Raw genomic sequence first — 18,124 nt, 5'->3', positions numbered from 1 at the left:
AAAATGGTGGGCGCCTGGGTGGCACAGCGGTTAAGCGCCTGCCTTCGGCTCAGGGCGTGATCCCGGCGTTATGGGATCGAGCCCCACATCAGGCTTCTCCGCTATGAGCCTGCTTCTTCCTCTCCCACTCCCCCTGCTTGTGTTCCCTCTCTCGCTGGCTATCTCTGTCAAATAAATAAATAAAATCTTTAAAAAAAAAATGGTGGGAATGGTAGTAAAGTTCTGTGACAGATCCCCACCCAGTTAATCACAGCGCATATCTCTCAGGTCGTTGCTGTCAGGCACTGTGCTCAACAACTTATGTGCTGTTTTTACTATTACTTTTATGGTAATCTTCCCCTGAGTAAGCTCCAAGAGGAGTGTCCTGAGGGCATAGTAGTTACTCAATAAATATTTGTTACATGCGTGACCAATTTCATTTAGGCCTTAAAAGAACCGCATTTAAGTTAGTACTGTAAGTATCCCCTGTTTGTCGGATGGGGAAACTGAGGCACAGGCGGTTAAGTAACTTGTGCAAGACTGTGCCAACTCAAAAGGCCAAGGTGAGGATTCAATGCAGGCACTCCTAGAGCCTTACCCGTCACACTCTACCAGCTTCTAAATCTTTTTGTGGTGTAGAAGCAATCCCCATGGCCTTCTCTAGTCTTCCTCCCTTCTCTGCCAAATGCTCCTGTGCACACCCGCCCTGACCTTGGCTTCATTGTCCCTAAGACAGAGCCTGGATTTAGCCCTGGTGGGTTTGTGCAGGGCCATCCAACAACACACACTCCCTGAAGTCCCAGGAAAGACTCCTCTGACACCAAAGCCACGCAGACAAGGAAGCTGAACCTCTTGGGGGGCCCCAGCTTGCTGCCAATGGGTTGTGAGCTTGTTCACAGAGGCTCCACGCCAAGGCTCCAGAAGAAGGGAAACCTCTCCCTGAGACCACTGTCAGGGCCTTTGGGCTCTGTTGAGAGGCTCTGTGGAAGTGAGAGTGAGGGCCAGGCTTGGAGGCAGCAGGAGAGACTGCACGGGAGGTGGGGAGGGTGCTGCCTGGGTTCTGCTGCCCCCACTACGCTTTCTCTCCTTGCTCAGGTCCCCAGCAGTGCGCTCCTTCTCTTTTCCTGCCTGCCTGTCTGTCCACTCTCCCTTCTTCCTTCCCTCCTTCCCTCCTCTTCACCTTCCTCTCTCCCTCCCTCTTTCCTTTCTTCCTTCCCTCCCTTCTTTCCTCTTTTCTCCCTCCTTGCTCCCTCCGTCCCTCCCTTTTAATGTCTCTTTTTCTCTCTCATTTTCATTTTCTTTCTTTTTCTAAAAATGAGTTTCCTCTCTTTTCCCATGTCCTTCTGTGTTTCTCTGTCCCTGTCTCCATCTCTCTTCCATTTTTTTCTTTCTCCCCACTCCTCCTTCCCTCTTCCTTTTCTTCCTAAAAATTTGAGGTCTTTTCTCAAAGTCCTCTCATCTGGTGGGGGAAAGGGATTACAAAAATAAACAGCCAACTATCCTTTTGTCCTCATTCCTCCAGTTGGCAGACTGAGGCAGGGAGAAGGTCAGTCCTCTCACCATGGTTGACAAGCTATCCAAACCTACCATGTCACATGTATATGTTTATAGATTTTGTTTCCTTTGAAGATTTGGTTTCCTCTACCTGGAATACACTTCCACTCCCCTTGCACATTTGGCAAACTCTTGTTCATCCTTCAAAACATTTCTTAGGCATCATCTCCTCTGAGATGTATTCTTGGGATGTTGCTTCTGGCCCAACAGTGTGATATCTCTGTTTTATGTCATATCTATACTTTGTACCTATGTCTATTGTTGATTTTGCTATAATTTAATATTTACTCTTCTATAATCACTTTTAAACATACATCAATGGTGGGAAGAAACTGTCTTATTCACTGTACTTCTAACTACAAAGTTTAGTTTGGATTACATCAAAAAATGCATATTATTTTGTTGAACTGAATCTTTTGCAAAACAGAGGCTTCTTGCATCTATAAAATACTACAGTGCCATCAAAAAAAAAAATAGCTCTATCTGTTAAACCCCTGAACTTGCAAGAGTCTCACTTGCTAATGATAAAATAATTCTCTTTACAGTTTCTTAGTGATTCTTTGAGATTTGTCCATACAGCTTACCAACCGTTACATGATTCCTTCTTATTCTCTCTTGGTGCACATGTGTTGGGAACCCAAATTTCTTTCTCTGTTTGCCTGCAAATAAAATACCCATCCAGGTTATTCTACAACCTACTTGTATTGACAAGTTAGAAGATGGCGAGACCTCCCTGCCCTGTTATAGATATGTTGATGCCCTTGTTCTCCTGCCCTGGTCCCAGCAGACAATGATGGTTCATTGAAAGTAAAGCCCTTGACTTATTTTTCTGTTTATGGCACCACAGCCAAACTCTGTTGGCTGGTATCAGGGTACACTCTTAGTGACCAGAATGCATCAAGCTTTATGTTACTTAAGATGTCAGTAGCAGACACAGCTCAGGAGAAGAACGAGGGTTGGTTCCAAGACAAAAACTCACTGTCTTATCCAGAGGTTCACCAAGAGGTGATGGAGGAAGTCAAGAGCCAAGGATTCCAGTCACAGGTCAGGAAATGGAGTACATGTTGGTTCACGATGATGTCTGTGAAAAAATAGTCATTTCCCTTAGGTTCTTATTGATTGCTGGAGCTTACTGGAGGAAAGATCATATGGGAAAAAGGCATAGGGCAGAACAGGAGGGATGCTGTCCCTGTGAACTGGCACCTCTGATTGCCATTGTGATGGGAAGGGCAGAGTGTCCATGTCTGTCACCTACTTCTACCTCCCAGCAGCCTTGTAAACTTTCTTCTCTACAGTTCTTTTAGCACCAATCTGTTTGTCCCCCGGAAACAGGAGCAGTCCCCAGGGGTTCTATAGAGAGGGGATTGAACCACATTTTGTGCTTTGTCCATTACCCTATTCGAATGAAATGTGTTATTTGAAAGAATTATTTAAGCCTATGTAAATTGGTCAAAGTGAGAAGATGTGGTTGGGGGGGCAGCAGAGTTGAGTAGGGTGATAAAAATAGAGTTTTATCTGCATTTGGACTGATTTTGAAAAGGTTTTTTAACCATTGCAACTGAATCCTTTTCAGAATGCCCCCCCCCCACTTTTTTTTTGTTCACCCGAGTTGCTATGAGAACATGAATCATCTCTTTAGCAGGATGACAGCAAGTGTAGCATTTAGGAGCGGACCCTGATTTTTCTCTGTTTGTTCTTTGCTCTCAACAAGATAAGCTGTTGTTATTTCTTTCTTCTTGAACAAGCACACCATGATTGCTGAAGTGGTAAGAATAATTGGACCAAATAGTCATGCGATTAATGCAAACAGAGAGAATTCATCTGTTTCGAGTACAGTAAATGCACTTCTGAAGATGCAGGAGCTTGCTTTCTCTGTTTATTCTTGGGCTGGGGAACAAATGTTGCTGAGTTCACTGCCACAGATTCCTGTGTTTCTTCCATGGGGTGGAGACCTGAAATGAACTGAGTTAAGGAAGAAATCCGTCCTATCTCAGAAGTGGGTGGGCTTGGAGGGAGGGGCTGCAGGGTGAAAACAGAGGAGATGGCTGCTCTGCCCTCACTTGACACCCTTCTCCCCCACTGGGGGTAAGAGGACTTCTGCTCTCCTAATGATAGGTTTCAATTAAAAGGGTGACCAACTGAAACAGAAGGGAAATTAGCATTGATTAAATCCTTCAGGTGCTTAGCTCTGCGCTCTGAATTATGTCACTTGGATGCCACAGGCATGAGGCAGGTTCCATTGTCTGCATTGGACAGATAAGGACACTGAGATTCAGAAGTCAGTCTCCAAACTCACAAAACTGGTGTGCTGAAGTGCGGGGTTTGAAGCCACGTCTTTCTGGCTCAGGGTTGTGGTGGGCATGGGCTTTGCGGCCAGCCTGTCCACTTTTGAATCCTGACGCTGCCATGTAGCAATGGTGTGACCTTGAGTAAGGGACTTCACCTCTCAGTATCTTTTTCTCGTCTGTAAAAAAAAACTGGGGATGATAATAGTACTTATATAACAGGGCTGTTTCTAGGATTAAGTGAGTTATTACATGAGAAGAGCACAGAATTGTGCCTAGCTGATAGAACATCCCTGATGCATGCTGGTCACTTGGATTATTCAATGCGCGGTGCCTCCACCTGCACAGGAGCGCCTGTAGCTCATACCTGTGATTCGTAGCTCATTTGTCTTCATGCGGTCACCCTGGCCCACCCTGGAAAGGTTAGTATCTTTAAAATCCCTTTTTTTCAGGTCTTCTGATAACATTGCTGTGGGGAAAAAGCTTGACCGTTCATCCATTGACTGTGCCCCATTTTTCCCATTAACTTCCCATTGCACTCCCTCCCCACTCTGCAACTGCGTACCTCTCCACTCCCACCTCTGGCACTCAGCTCACCCTCCCTCCTGTCCACAGCCTCTCTGGTCCTTCTCAAGTCTCCTCTCTAGTCCATCATCTCCCAGAAATGGCCCTTGCCACATGAATCCACAGGGACGTCAGCCCCTCAGCAGCTCCGGGAACCCATACTGTTGGTGGTGCTCAGTGTTCCATGTTCATGAATTCCTGTCTCCTCACAGCAGGTGCAAGGGAGGAGACCAGGGTGATCGCACTGCACTACCACTGTTTGTTGCCTTCTCTTCCACAGTGATGTGCAAAGGGTGCTGTGGTTCCAGAAGCCCAGGAGACTTGCAAGGTCACTGCAGCAAGAGAAATCTGCATCTTGAAGGGTCAGCTGAAGTTTGGCACATAGAAAAGTAGAACGAAGGAATTTTAGGCAGAGGGAAATGTTTGTGCAGCATTATGGAAGCGTGAGAATCAACAGGGATGCAAAAGTCTGGGTTTTAACAGATGATAGAGGACAGTGTGGAGAGATGCTGACCGTTCTCAGTGGCGAGGGGCAGCACACGTGATTCTTCTTCTTGGCTCTCACCCCGCCTCTCCCCTTCCCCACGTCTCTGGAATCCGGCTTCAACCCTGAGCTTGATTCTTCTTTCAGTTTGATAAATGCTTTCACCATTTTGCTTAATTGTCTACTTCTAGTATTTATTAAACAGAAAGAAGATTAAATCCAATTAAATAAATGAAGCACCTCACACTGATTTTGACCGAGAGAGTGCCGTCCGTTCTTGTTTGTGTTTGAAGCGAGGAATCCACTGGGAGCGATTTCACCATGCATGGCTGCTCTGTCCTGGCTTGGAGAATGTGTTCTGCCCTTCTGCTAGAAGTCCTGTAAATCCAGTTTCTCTTCTGGACTTGCCAAAGTACGTGGCAAGGGGGAAATAACTAGCACTGTCTGGGTGTCCCCCAAATGCCAGATGCTCAGCAACCGTTAGTTGGTTAAGCTCTAGCATAACCCTGTGGATTAGGAGTTGCTTTCCTCATCTGATAAGTGGGAAAAGGAAGCTCAGAAAAATAGGGTGCATTTCCGGTTTCATAAAGCCAGTGAATTGTGGGGAATAACAGAGGCCCTCAGGGCTCTGCCCCTATACATTTTGAGTGTGCACTAACCTAACCATCCGCTGCTGGCACCGGCCTCCCTCACGCAACTCACCTACAGGGAAGGGCCCTTTGCCTCTCACTCCCACCAGGAGAACTCCAGTGCTGCTTTCCATTCTACACAAGCTCCAAGGTCCAGGGGGAGTGAGCCCCAGTTACCTACAGTGGTCCCTCACTTGATAACTGATTTTTATTATTCTACTTGCTGCCTTTCCTTTCCTGTCTCCCCTCCCTACTCTCCTACCAGCCTGTCCAGGAATTACCCCCCAGTACTATCTCCAAAATCCTTGCCTCAGGGACTGCCTCTGATATTTGCACAGAGATCTATCTGGCTGTGAAACTACAGCCTTCACGCTGTGTCATGCTGTAGAGACCTCTCGTGAAGGATTTCAGTGGGACAGGATAGCAGTGGGATAGTGGAACCCACTAGAGGAGTGACAAATGGGTTTTGCCTCAGGGGTCATCTATGAGTGATCAGTGGGGGCTCCCTGGAAGCTTCCTAGAGGGTGAGTTTGAGACCCATAGGAGTGACATCTGGACATAGTGTGTGGTGGTGTGTGTGTGCCCGAGGGAGGGAAGAGGAGCAAGTGTGGTGGTATTTGCTTCCTGGGCCTTGCTGCTCCTTCTCTGCATGTTTGTATATTAGGCCCTTTCTGTGAGGAAGGCTGCCAAACGGAGACCAGGGCCGCATATAGGCCGGCTTGTGAGCTCTCAGAGTCAGTAGTAATAAGGTGGGAACGGCACAGGGTTGAACAGCAACTCAGAAACTCTGAGGTCCAGTGTTGATAAAAATGCTCTTTGCACAAGTCACTTTTCCCTATCTTGCCTGTTTTTGGGACTGAAGGCATTAAGAACAACTGCTGGAATATTTGCTGAAGAGTTCCTCCCCGTCCGTCCACATGCCATCAGTCTGTCACCTCAAGATTATAGTTTTTTTTTAAGGGTACAGTGTCTTTGTTTTATCGAGGGGTTAATTTTCACACTTTAGCAGACTTTTGTTTTTTAGGGGGCATCTGTCTCCCTTCTAAACTTCTTCTTTTGGTTAGTACACACCAATGTCCTTCAGAGGATCCAGTTTTCTCCCCTGCTCTCTATATATGTCTTGAGCTCCAGGAATGGCTCTGTGCTGTAGTTCTGGCTAATTAGGGCATGGCATTTCCCAGTCACTGTGATTTGTTTGGGGATGAGAACAAGATCCAAATTACAGACCTCTGGGCCATTGCTGGCCACCTGTGACTCTGGAGAGGGGCAGATCTGCCCCCTCTTGCTCCTCAGTGGTTCAATGCAGAGGAAGGAAAGTAAGGAAATTGACAAAGAAGAATTGAGTCTGAAAAGTCACTATGTCATCCCCTTGGTCAAGCTAGGCCTGAAGCTAATCCTATTCTTGGAATTTTCATTTGAATGAGCCCAAATATCCCTTTTTTATTTTAATAAGTTTGGGTTGGACTTCCTATCTCTTGCAAACAAAAAATACCTAATTTATGGATAGAAGATTTTGCTGAGAGTCGTTACCATGTTATGCCCACATTGACTCTTACAATCCACAGTACTTCTTTTTGGTTCAGCAAATAGGAAAAATGGGCTCCCCAAATTAGAGCCGCTCACCTCACCCCACCTACATATCTCTACCCATCCCTGCTCATGACTGGGCCCTTCCCTGCCCCAAACACAAAGAAAACTGACTAAATGGCTTTTATATCTCAAGCAGTAGACATTTATTATGGCCATAAAATGATTTCCCGGAGACTCCAGCCAGGCATGAGGCCTTTGTGTTCTGAATTTACCAATTTGCTAAAATAATCATCTTCACATTTGCTGTTAATAATCTTGCTTCAGGCTGTTACAACCAAATGGTTGGTCACTTCCAGTAATGGCCAATTTTTCAGAGATTATTGCTAAAATGATTAGGCACATCGTGATTTCCCAGGGCACATGCTTTGGAGCTGCTCCATTAGCAAATAAAAAGCCTTCTGGGCCCATTGGGAACGTGGGGGATGCTTATCTGAAAAGGTAAATATATGTCATCATATCTATTGTTTTTCCTTAGCTAAGTCCTAACTTTACATTACTTCTTGCCCATTATTGGCTCATTATTTAGTCACTAGACAGACTGCTTCTTTCCTTGCTCTAACCTCTTCATTGTAGCTGATGGGCTGGGAAACAATTTACAGTAAACCAGATGAATCAATAAGGGAATGTCCATTCTTGAGGTCCTCAGATGAGCCAGGCGCTGGCCTAGAAATTTTGCACAATATCTCATTTAATTCTCACAGCAAAGTCTTAGTTCCAGTTTGTATGCGGGAGGAGACTGAGACGCAGAGAGATTAATTTACTTATTGCATATCATCCAGCTAGTAAATGCATGCCTGCATTTGAATCCAGTGTTCTTCCCATTGTACAAGGAAGCCTGCTTTTCTCATTTGGCTCCACTCACCCAGGTTCCCTCTTGTGCCAGCGCCAACCATGGCACCTGGCAGCCCAGCCCCAAGGTGGAGACAGGTTAGGACTCTGGCAAGCAGAGTATGAAGAACCATAGCAATAGCTGTCCTGGTTTGCATGTGGCTGCCTAGTTCACACCCAACGCCAGTGTGTCTGCTGCAAACCTTGGACTTTCAGCCCCAGCTCCTGCAGCTGGAGAAACTAGGTGAAGGGGAGTTTATGGAGAGCAATCTAGGCGAAACCTGACCTGAGAAATACTTTTATCTTCCAACATAAAGGGAAGAAAGTGTCTTCTCATTGCAGTTGTAGTAGGCATTTTGCAGAAGGAATCCACAGATCCTCAGCTGAGAGTAGAAAAAAATCACACCTTGATCCTCTCCTTTGGCATTGCTTAAGTGCATGCAGGACACAAATACCAGCATGTTAGGGAAAACATGAAAAGGTGGAGGCAGACGTTGTCTGGTCTTCATAGACTGAATAGGAATTGGGGAAAGCTGGCCATTTTCTGCAATTAAAACATTACCTATGACACCAGGAAATGGCCATTCTAAGATTTTATTTTTTTAAGTAAGCTCTACCTCCAACATGGGGCTCAAACTCACAACCCTGAGATCAAGGGTCATAGGCTCTACCAAATGAGCCAGCCAAGTGCCCCAGGAAATGGCCACTGTAAAATGGGTCAATGTGAGCATTAGAAAGAGATCCTTACATGGCACAGAAACTTGCTGATGAGAGGGAAGAAGACCTCACCTGAATGAGAGCAGACACATCTCTAGCCACACCTGGCAAAATGTTTGACCAACAAGTGAAAGCTTTGGTAGCTATTAGGGCTGCATTGTACTTTTCTAAGTTTTATATCCTTGCAGTGTTTTAATATCTTTAATTTTTCAGTTGTTTATTTTTTATGACAAAACTATTACTTGTTTGCCTCAAAAAGGAATTGCAGGAACCTTTCTTAACATGACAGACCCTGTCCACCAAAAATCAGCATCATGGACATCTGGCTGGCTTAGTCAGTAGAGTATGCGATTCGATCTCAGGGTCATGAGTTCTAGCCCCACGTTGCAGGTAGAGATTATTTAAAAAAAATTTTTTTTTAATCAACATCAAATGTCAACCTTTAATAGTATAATGGTAGAGGCATTTAGATTAACTTCTTTGTGAAGTTATGCCACGAAAATTTTAAGGTTGACTTGTTTCTCTAGACAGATGAGCTCTCAGAGACCCAAGTTCAAAGAATCTCTGCATGTCTTGCAAAGGGGACATACCTGAAACAGATGGACTTTCTGGTATAATCAGTCTCTGTTCCAGTGACCATGTTTGATGGATCAGGAAACAGGTGCCCTAATAAAAAGGGATCCTCACAGAGATGATTCCTTCACGAGGTAGTAGCTTTTTGCAACTGCAGTCAGGTTTAAAACATGAGAAGAAGAAAAAGTATGTGCCACAATAGTGCTTCTGCTCCAGGATAATGAAGCAAACTATTTGTAAGAACAAAGGGACAAAAGCATAAGAATTGAGGAAGCCGGCATGGGGAAAGAGCTTCGACTGTACTTGCATCTTGGTGATTTGCTGGACATTGAAAGTGTTAGTCAGCCCCTTGTCTTTTTCTTTGAACTCCTCACAGTCTCTTGAAGTCGGCTGACATGGTGAATAAGTCTGTTCTAAACCAGAAACAAGCTGTAAGCAAGTGATGACTAGGATTTATTTTCAAGGAGTGTTTCTCCAAGTGGGATTTTGCAACTGCCTGATGCAGAATTACTTTGCAAATCAGAAACTCAAGGGCTGGGACTGAGAAAAGGTCCCCATGAACAAGCTCCGAGGTAAAACTATATCCACTAAAGTTTGAAAATAACTGGCCGAAGTCCTCCCCTCTGGCTATAATGTCATGCTTTGGCACCCAGTTCTACCATGAGTCTCTTGACTGGATTATTGGAAAGCAGTTTCCATTTCTTCTTTTCTCTTCAGCCATGAGAACTGCTAAATGAAGCTAGGAAAAATGATGATCACTATGAGAAGAGACATTCTTCAAGTGGACGTGACTAGTCTCAGATATGCTGGTTTGGGCCATATCTCTGTTTTCCTTGTTTATGCAGCCAGATAAACCACATACCTTTCTGAGACCAGGTTCTCACCAATGTTTGGGTGGCTGAATAGGGATGAGTCACTGAGTGCAGCTGGCGAAACTGTTTGGGGTTTGCATGCATCAAGATTCACTACCTCCTCCTCACCATGAGCCTGCTTCCAAATCTTAGGCTGGGATTTGTCATGGGCTCCAACCACAAAGGAAAGCCCACCTCTTCTGTCCTTTGTGGAAGGCAGTATCTTCAGTCGTCACCTGAGACGTGCCAGAGACTCTGAGACAAAGTCTGAATTGATGTCTGGAGCTGGGTTTTGTGTGAATTAGGAGCTTCCCTGACTACAGTAGAGCTTGCCAAGTGAGTCACTACCCTTGGTGTCACCATAGACTTTCAAAACTCAGGTAAAAGTAAAACCACTTCCCAAGAGATGCAAAACGTTTTCAGATTTTGTTCACCTCCTGGCACACTGAAAACAAAACGGACCTAAGTGAGATCACGGCGAACTACAAAGCCTGAACAAATTTTAAGGATTACCATTAAGTCAAGAAGCTTTCTCACGAATTCTTTCTATTTGTTCCTGAAGCTAATCCCGTGAGATAAGCAGGGCAGGGATGATCCTCGTTTCACAGAGGTGTGAAGGAAGCAACCAGTATGCAAAGGGTCAAATCCCCTGTAGTGGTGGCAGAGTCCTCTGATCTTCAGTTCCAAGTACAATAATAGTGCATGATGGAAAACGGGAGAGAATCAAACTCAGAGCCTGGATTTGAGTCCTGACTCTGCCACTCACTGGCTAACAGACTCTGGAGCATTTCCATAATCTCTCTGGGTCCTCGGCTTTTTCTCTCATGTAGTAACTATAATATCTTTCTCACAGGGTAATTGGAAAGTTAGATAAGGTTATTTTAAAAGGACCCAGTATAGTAGACATTCAGTAAGTTTAAGCACCTTCCTTCTTCTCATTCATGCATTCATTTTCATTCATCACATATGCGCCAGGTATCTACTATGTCCCAGGAATTATACTATGTCTGGGGGACGGAGGAGTTGACAGAATGCACCTGGTTCCTGACCTCAGGGAACATATTGTTCATCCCCCACTGCCTCAAGTCAGAACCTGTAGAGCCCTGCACAAGCTTGTTCCTGAACCTCAGCAAGCACACCCTGCTCACTCCTGCTCACTCTTCCTCTATGCCATGACCACCGCAGAGATACCATCCAGGCTGTACTTCCTTCTCTTACTCTTCACATGGCTATCCCTTTTCCTTCTTCATCCTCATCGTCCATTCTTACAGTATCCCATTCTATTTCTTCAGAGCACTTGTCCCAGACTTTATAATTACCTATTGATATATCTGTATTCTTGTGTGTCTTCTGACAGAAAACCATGAATTCCACGCAGTATATATTTACCCATGACCTATCACATGATCTAGAACACATTATAAAGTCAGTAGAAAGGGAAAAAATGCATGGATTTTTGAATTAACAGTTCCAAAAGTAAATTATTGAAATTATATTTATGTATACAAGACATTGTAGTTCAGCATATCCTAGCTGGTTCTTTGATGAAAATAAGCTTATGAGCTTGTGATTCATTCATTCATTCATTCATTCATTCATTTATTGAATCAATCAAAGTTGTAATGGTTTATAGTCTAAGGAACTATAAACCTGGGTGGTGTATACTATGCACAGTGCTTCTCCATCTGTTAACTTGTCCATGACAGATATCACTAGACAATTTGACTCTTTTCTTGCCTTCGAGCAGAGAAGCAGATACTTCTAGTAGATACCTCCAGTGGTCTCAGTGGGCCTTTACAAGCCCTTGCTCCAAGGCTTAGAGACAACTGATGTCTCTAGAAGTATCTGTGCAACATTGGTCTTGTGCCCAGCTGTCCTTCAATCTTAGGCATCCTCTTGACCCAGCAATTTCCTCAGTCAGGACATCACTGGTTTGTGAGTGAGTCTCGATTACCAGAATGTGCAGCATAGTGATGAAGTTACTGGGATAGAGACAATGCAGACTCTTTAAAAGTGGTTCCCACCTCCTTCCCCATTCATCTTTATTTCCAAGCATGCTGGTGTGAGATGAGAGATTTTCTCTTGGTCCCTTTGGAAATTTAGAAAACAAAGTTCTTTGTTTATGAAGCCCAGATCTTACCTTCAGCATCACGCTGTAACCCCTCTATATCCAACCAGAACACAGAGAGAAGCTTTGCAGATTTCTATTCTCAACTCATGTTCTTTCTCAGTGCCTCAGCACCCAGACCCTTATCTTAAAGATTTCTCTGCTCCAAACATCCCAGCCCATCTCCTGTGTGTAGCTTCCTAGCTGGCTGCAAGTCATAATTTCTCATTTGTTGTGAAACTTCATTTTCCCTGAAACCTCCGAGCTTTTCCTTCTATCCACCAACTCAGTCTTTCCCCTTCCTGTAGAGCAATAATTTGGAACCAGGGTTGATTTTGCCCTTCATGGGACATTTGGTAATATCTGGAGACATTTTTGGTTGTCACCACTGGGGGAAGGGAAGTGGATGTGCTGCTGAGCTCTGATGGGTAGAGGTTAGGGATGCTGAGTGTCCTACAATGCATAGGTCAGCCCTGCAACAAAGGACTGTCTGGCCCCAAAAGTCAGTAGTACTGAGGTTGAGAAACCTTGCTCTACAGTGGTACCAACATCCTTCCTGGCATTTTGAGGTCTCCCTAAAAATCCGACCATAATTAGCACATTCCATAGCACATCTTCAAACCAAGTCCATTTCTTTTCAGTTCTTTGACTCCAGCTGGCATAAGGAAATAACATGATGTAAATGAGAGCTCCTCAAGCGTGCCTCCACCTTTCCTCTCTAGATGTGACAACCCTACCTCAGAGGGGTCAGTGTGAGAATCCTGTAAGAAAATAAAGATGTTTTCCTAGCCAGCACCATCCCATGGATGGGGTGTGATAAACGGGAGCTGTTCTTGCTGCTTTGTTGTTAGGACCATCTTATCATTGATATTCTCTCCCTGCAATAGCTACCTTTGACCCAAGGTCTCTGCACAAGGCTATGTCTGCTCCCCTCTTCTTGTCTTTCTGGTTATTGCCTTGGGAACCTTCGTTATTCTTTTGATACCTCTTACCAACTCCAAGCTTGTGGGGGGGAAAGTGAATTTAATTTCCTGTAGCTATTTGTTTCCTGTAGCTGTGAATACCTTTGGCTCAGACTCAAGCTTGCATCTGAGAATTTCTGTTTCTAAACCGTGAGTCACTTAGCAAAAGGGCAGGGTAAACATGTGACACCACAGGACTCTTGACAATGATGGACCATGTCTTGGCCCCGGGACTCTTTGAGCATGGTGCTGCTGCCCCATCATAGACCTAACCCATCACTGTCCCAGCATTGGCACCCCATTAGCACAAACACATACCACCTTCTACCTAAAGGGGATGAGCAAAATTTTAGGATTCACGTTAAGCTCACCAGACACATGTTGTGGGCACATCAGAATAATTTTTCAAACCTTTTTTATTTCATACAGGTTCACCAGGTACATATCGCGGGTATCTCAGAGCCATGGAAAAAATGTTTTATTGAAGTATATTATATATTTTGAAAAGTACAAAGATCGTGTATGCACAGCTCAAAGACTTTTAAACAAAAGAATATAACCATGTGGCTCATAACCCAGATCAGAAAAAAGACACTCGTTAGTTCCCTAGAAGCCTCCTTATGTCTCCATCAGTGACCTCCTTCCCAAAGGTCACCAATGTCCTGATTTCTTTAATGATAGATCAGTGTCACTTGTTTTTGAAATTTATCTAACCAATATTATATGGGATGCACCTTTGCCTATTTGCTCTTTTTTTTTGCTGAATATTTGAAATTCAACTCTCTTGATAGGCATAGCAGAAATTATTTGTTTTCACTATTATCTGTGATTAATTTGAAAGTATATACCATGATGTATTTGTCTGTTCTATTCTTAATGGGCACTTGGATTTTTTTCCAGGGTTAGCTTTTATGTAATGATCCCATGGACCCTCTCATCACTGTCTCTTGCACTCGTACATTCCCTCGGGTTTATAAACAGGAGCAGAATTGCTCCATCATAGAAGTATTTGGCCTGAGGAGATGCTGCCAGTTTCCCAAAGTGGTTGTATTAGCTGACTCTCCCACTAACAGTGCAGGTGAGTTCTAATAGCATGACATCTTTGCACACTTTGACACTTTCCATTACATTTTTTTTTTTCATTTTAGCCATTCTGGTTGGCATGTAGTGCTATATCATTGTGGTTTTAGTTTGCATTTCTCTGATGACTAATGGAACTGAACATCTATTCATATGCATATTATCCATTTGGTTACCGCTTTTGTAAAATGCCTGTTCAAGTCTTTTGCCCACTTTTCTATTGGGTTGTCAGTCTTTTTTGATTTATAGAATTTCATGATATATTCTGGGTAAGAGCTCTTTGGTGGTTATATATCGATCATCTGTCTAGGTAACTAACTGCCTATCTCCTATTTCATCTGTCTACCTGTCTATCTGCTATTATGCCACTCCATGTCTTATCCTTTCACTAAGTTAATGGTGTCTTTGGATGAACAGACATTCTTTATTTTAAAGAAAGCCAATTTATCAATTATTTTCTCTAAGGTTATTGATATGTGTATCCAGTTTACTACTTTCTTATCTTAAGATCATGAAGATATGCTTTTTTATTATATTCTAGAAACTTCACTGTTTTTTTATATGTAGTCTGACAATCCACCTGGAATTAATATTTATATACAGTGTGAGGTGAGAATCAGAATTTGACTTTTTTGATTAATTGATCCAATGCCATTTATTAACAAACTATAATTTGGTCCACTACACTATTATTTTATATAACATAATAATATAATAAATCAAGTGACCATATATATGTGACTCTGTTTCTAACTATTATGTTTCATTGATCCATTTTCTTATCCTTTTATCAATAACTCTGTAGTTTTAATTACCATATATTTAGGATTAGTCTGGATGTCTTGTAGAATAAATCTTTTAACTTTGTTCTTTGTTAGGATTGTTCTGGCTATTTTGGGCCCTTTATATTTCCATATAAATTACAGATTCAGCTTGTCAATCTCCATAATCTCTGTTGGGATTTTGACTGGGATTACATTGAATCTATAGGTCAATTTGGGGAAAATTAATATATTATCAACATCTTTTTCATCCTTTTACTTTCAATATTTAATGACTCCTCATAGCTCTATCTCTTGTAAGTAGCATGAAATATTTTTCTGGTTTGACAATCTTTATATTTTAATTTAGATGCTTGAAAATCCGTTCCATTTATATTTAATGCAATTACTGATATGTAATTACATTACATTTATATTTGAGTTTTAATTTGCTTTTCTGCAATTGGTTTTTCATTCTTCTTACCTGTTTATTCTCTTTTTTCTTTCTTCCCTCCTTTTGGGTTAATTTCTCAATTATCTCTTCCTATAGGCTTGTTAATTATACATTATTTTTCCTTTAGTGATCACAGAAGAGATTAAAGCATTCATCATTTACTGATTAGAGTCTGATATAAATAATTTATCAATTATTATGCAAATTTATCAATTCGCAGAAAGCATGAAGAAGTTCGAATGCTTTAACTCCATTTATTCTCTCACACGTGATGTGTTACTGTCGTCATTTATGTTAATTGACAAAGACATTACCGTCATTTTATACAGTTAATATTATTTGAGAATGATGTGTGTACTTACCCTTTCCATTGTTTTTCACTCCTATATGCATTTCTGATCTTCCATCTAGGTTTATATTTCTTCTACCTGAAACACTCCTTGCAATTGTTCTGCTAATTGTGAATTTTCTCAGTATGCATTTTCTGGAAATGTCTTAATTTTTTTACTTTACATTTTAAAGATATTCTTGCTTGGTAAAGGATTCAAGGTTAGCCATTGTTTTCTTGCTATTTTTTAAAAGATTTATTTATTTATTTATTAAAGAGCGAGAGTGGTGGGGAGGGGAAGAAGGAGAGGGAGAAAGAGTCTCAAGCAGACTCCACACTGAGTATGGAGCCCGATGCTGGGCTCAAGCCCATGACCCCAAGATCATAATCTGAGCCAAAGCCAAGAGTCAGACAGTAAACCAACTGAGTCATCCAGATGCCACTTCTTGTTATTTTTTAAATAGTGTCATCTCACCATCTTTCAGATTCAATCTTCTCAGTTGAGAAGTCTGCTATGATGGTCTGAAGATAATGTCTCTTTAGCTCTGCAGGCTTTAAAATATTTTTCTTTGTGTTTGTTGATATCATAAATGAAATTGTTTTCATAATTTCATTCTTGGATTGCTTATTACTAGCATGTACGAGTACAACTGATTCTTTATATTGATTTTGTTTTCTGCAATTTTGCTGAATGTGTTGGTTCTAACAGTTTCTTGGTGGCTTCTTTAGGATTTTCTATATATAAGATGATGTCATCTACAAATAGAGATATTTCTTTTCTATTTCTTTCTTTCTAATTTGGGTGCCTTTTTCTTTTCTTGCCTATTTGCCCTGGTTAGAACTTCCAGTACAATGTTGAATAGAAGTGGTGAGCACAGACAACCTTGTGTTGTTCCTGGTCTTAGGGGGGAAGCTTTCAGTCTTTCACTCTTATGTATGATGCTAGCTGTGAGTTTGTCATAGACACCCTTTCCTAGTTGAAGGAATTCATTTTTCTTCTTAGATTGTTTAGTATTTTTATAATGAATGGGTGTTCAATTTTGTCAAATACTTTTTCTGTATCAACTGAGATGATCTTGGGCTTTTTTCTCCCTTTATTCTATAAATATAGTGTGTTACATTGGTTGATTTCCATTTTCAAACCACCTTTGCATTCTTGGGATAAATCCCACTTGGTCATGGTGTGTAATCCTTTTAATCTGCTGGATTTGATTTTAGTATTTTGTTGAGGTCTCTTTATGTTTGGATTTTTGAAATAGTTTTGCTATGATATGCCTTGTTGAATTTTTCTTTGTATTTATCTTCCTTGGGTTTGGTAAGCATCTTTTTTTTTATTTTATATTATGGCTTAAAGTCTTTCATCACTTTTGGAAAACTCATAACTCTTGTCTCTTCCTATATTTCTTCTTCCTCTTTCTGTCTTTCCCTTCCCTTTTGGTCTCCAATTGCACATATATTAGACCTATTTCCCATGCCTCATAGTTCTCTTCTCCTTTTTAGGTAGTTTTCATCCTTTATACTCTCCACATTTCAGCCCAGATGGTTTTAGCTAACTTCTTGTTTCTTCCAGTCACTCTCTTCCTCCACGTCTAAACTGTTGATAAACTTATTTCGTGAGTTCTTAATTTTAGCCATCATATTTTTCAGTTTTAGCATTTCCATTGTATTCTTTCTAAAATCTTTTGTCCTGTGAAATTTTTTATCTTGTCATGGTCATCTTAAAAATCTGACAGCTTCAGTGTTTACTCCATCTTTGTTCTGCTCCGTTTGCTCATTTTTTGGACTCATTGTGTAGTCCTGTTTCTTGTTCATGCTGATAATTTTTTATTGGGCATTAGACACAGACATTGTATTTGAAAAATTATAGAAAGTGTAGATGAGCCTTCAGCTTCTGGTAGGTACTTAGAGTAGGACTGAGTTGTTTCAAGCTTGGGATTCAACCTGGGAAAGATCGAGTCTGTTTGCTCTTTGGGTTACATAGAGAGTGTATTTCCCTCAGAGTCCTGAGAGAGATTGGTGGTGTGTTACCTTTGCTCAGCCTCTTTGTTGGAAACTGAACTCCAAATTTCATCTCCCCAGGACCACAAAATACCTGAAAGCTCTGTTTGTCTCTTCAGATTACTGCTTGCTATTTCTTGGCCTTTCTAGTTTAAGAATAGGTGAATGCCTCCTGGGGAGTCATAGCTCAGACCTTTAGGCTTTTCCTGTCTGCTTCTCTTTGTAAGATTTTGGCCCCTCAAGTGTTGGCTGCCTAAGAAGTCTAATCTTCACTTTCTCTCTTTCTTACCCCATAAGACTCTGAAAAACTCTGTTAAGCACCTTTGCTTCTTAGAATCTGTCACAATTTGGCTTCTTACTCTCTATGCCCAGGATTCTTA

General features: G+C 42.0%; 1 long non-coding RNA gene across 3 annotated transcripts in view; it reads left to right on the top strand.

Moving 5' to 3' along the window:
* The window catches only part of LOC113252518 (uncharacterized), a 512,658-nt gene that overhangs the window by 379,768 nt on the left and 114,766 nt on the right, over positions 1-18,124 (top strand). The window lies entirely within an intron of this gene.

This window comes from Ursus arctos, unplaced genomic scaffold (genome assembly GCF_023065955.2).
Source record: "Ursus arctos isolate Adak ecotype North America unplaced genomic scaffold, UrsArc2.0 scaffold_19, whole genome shotgun sequence".
Classification (NCBI taxonomy): domain Eukaryota; kingdom Metazoa; phylum Chordata; class Mammalia; order Carnivora; family Ursidae; genus Ursus; species Ursus arctos.
The sequence above is the reverse complement of the archived record's forward strand: the minus strand, read 5'-3'. Positions and strand labels throughout refer to the sequence as shown.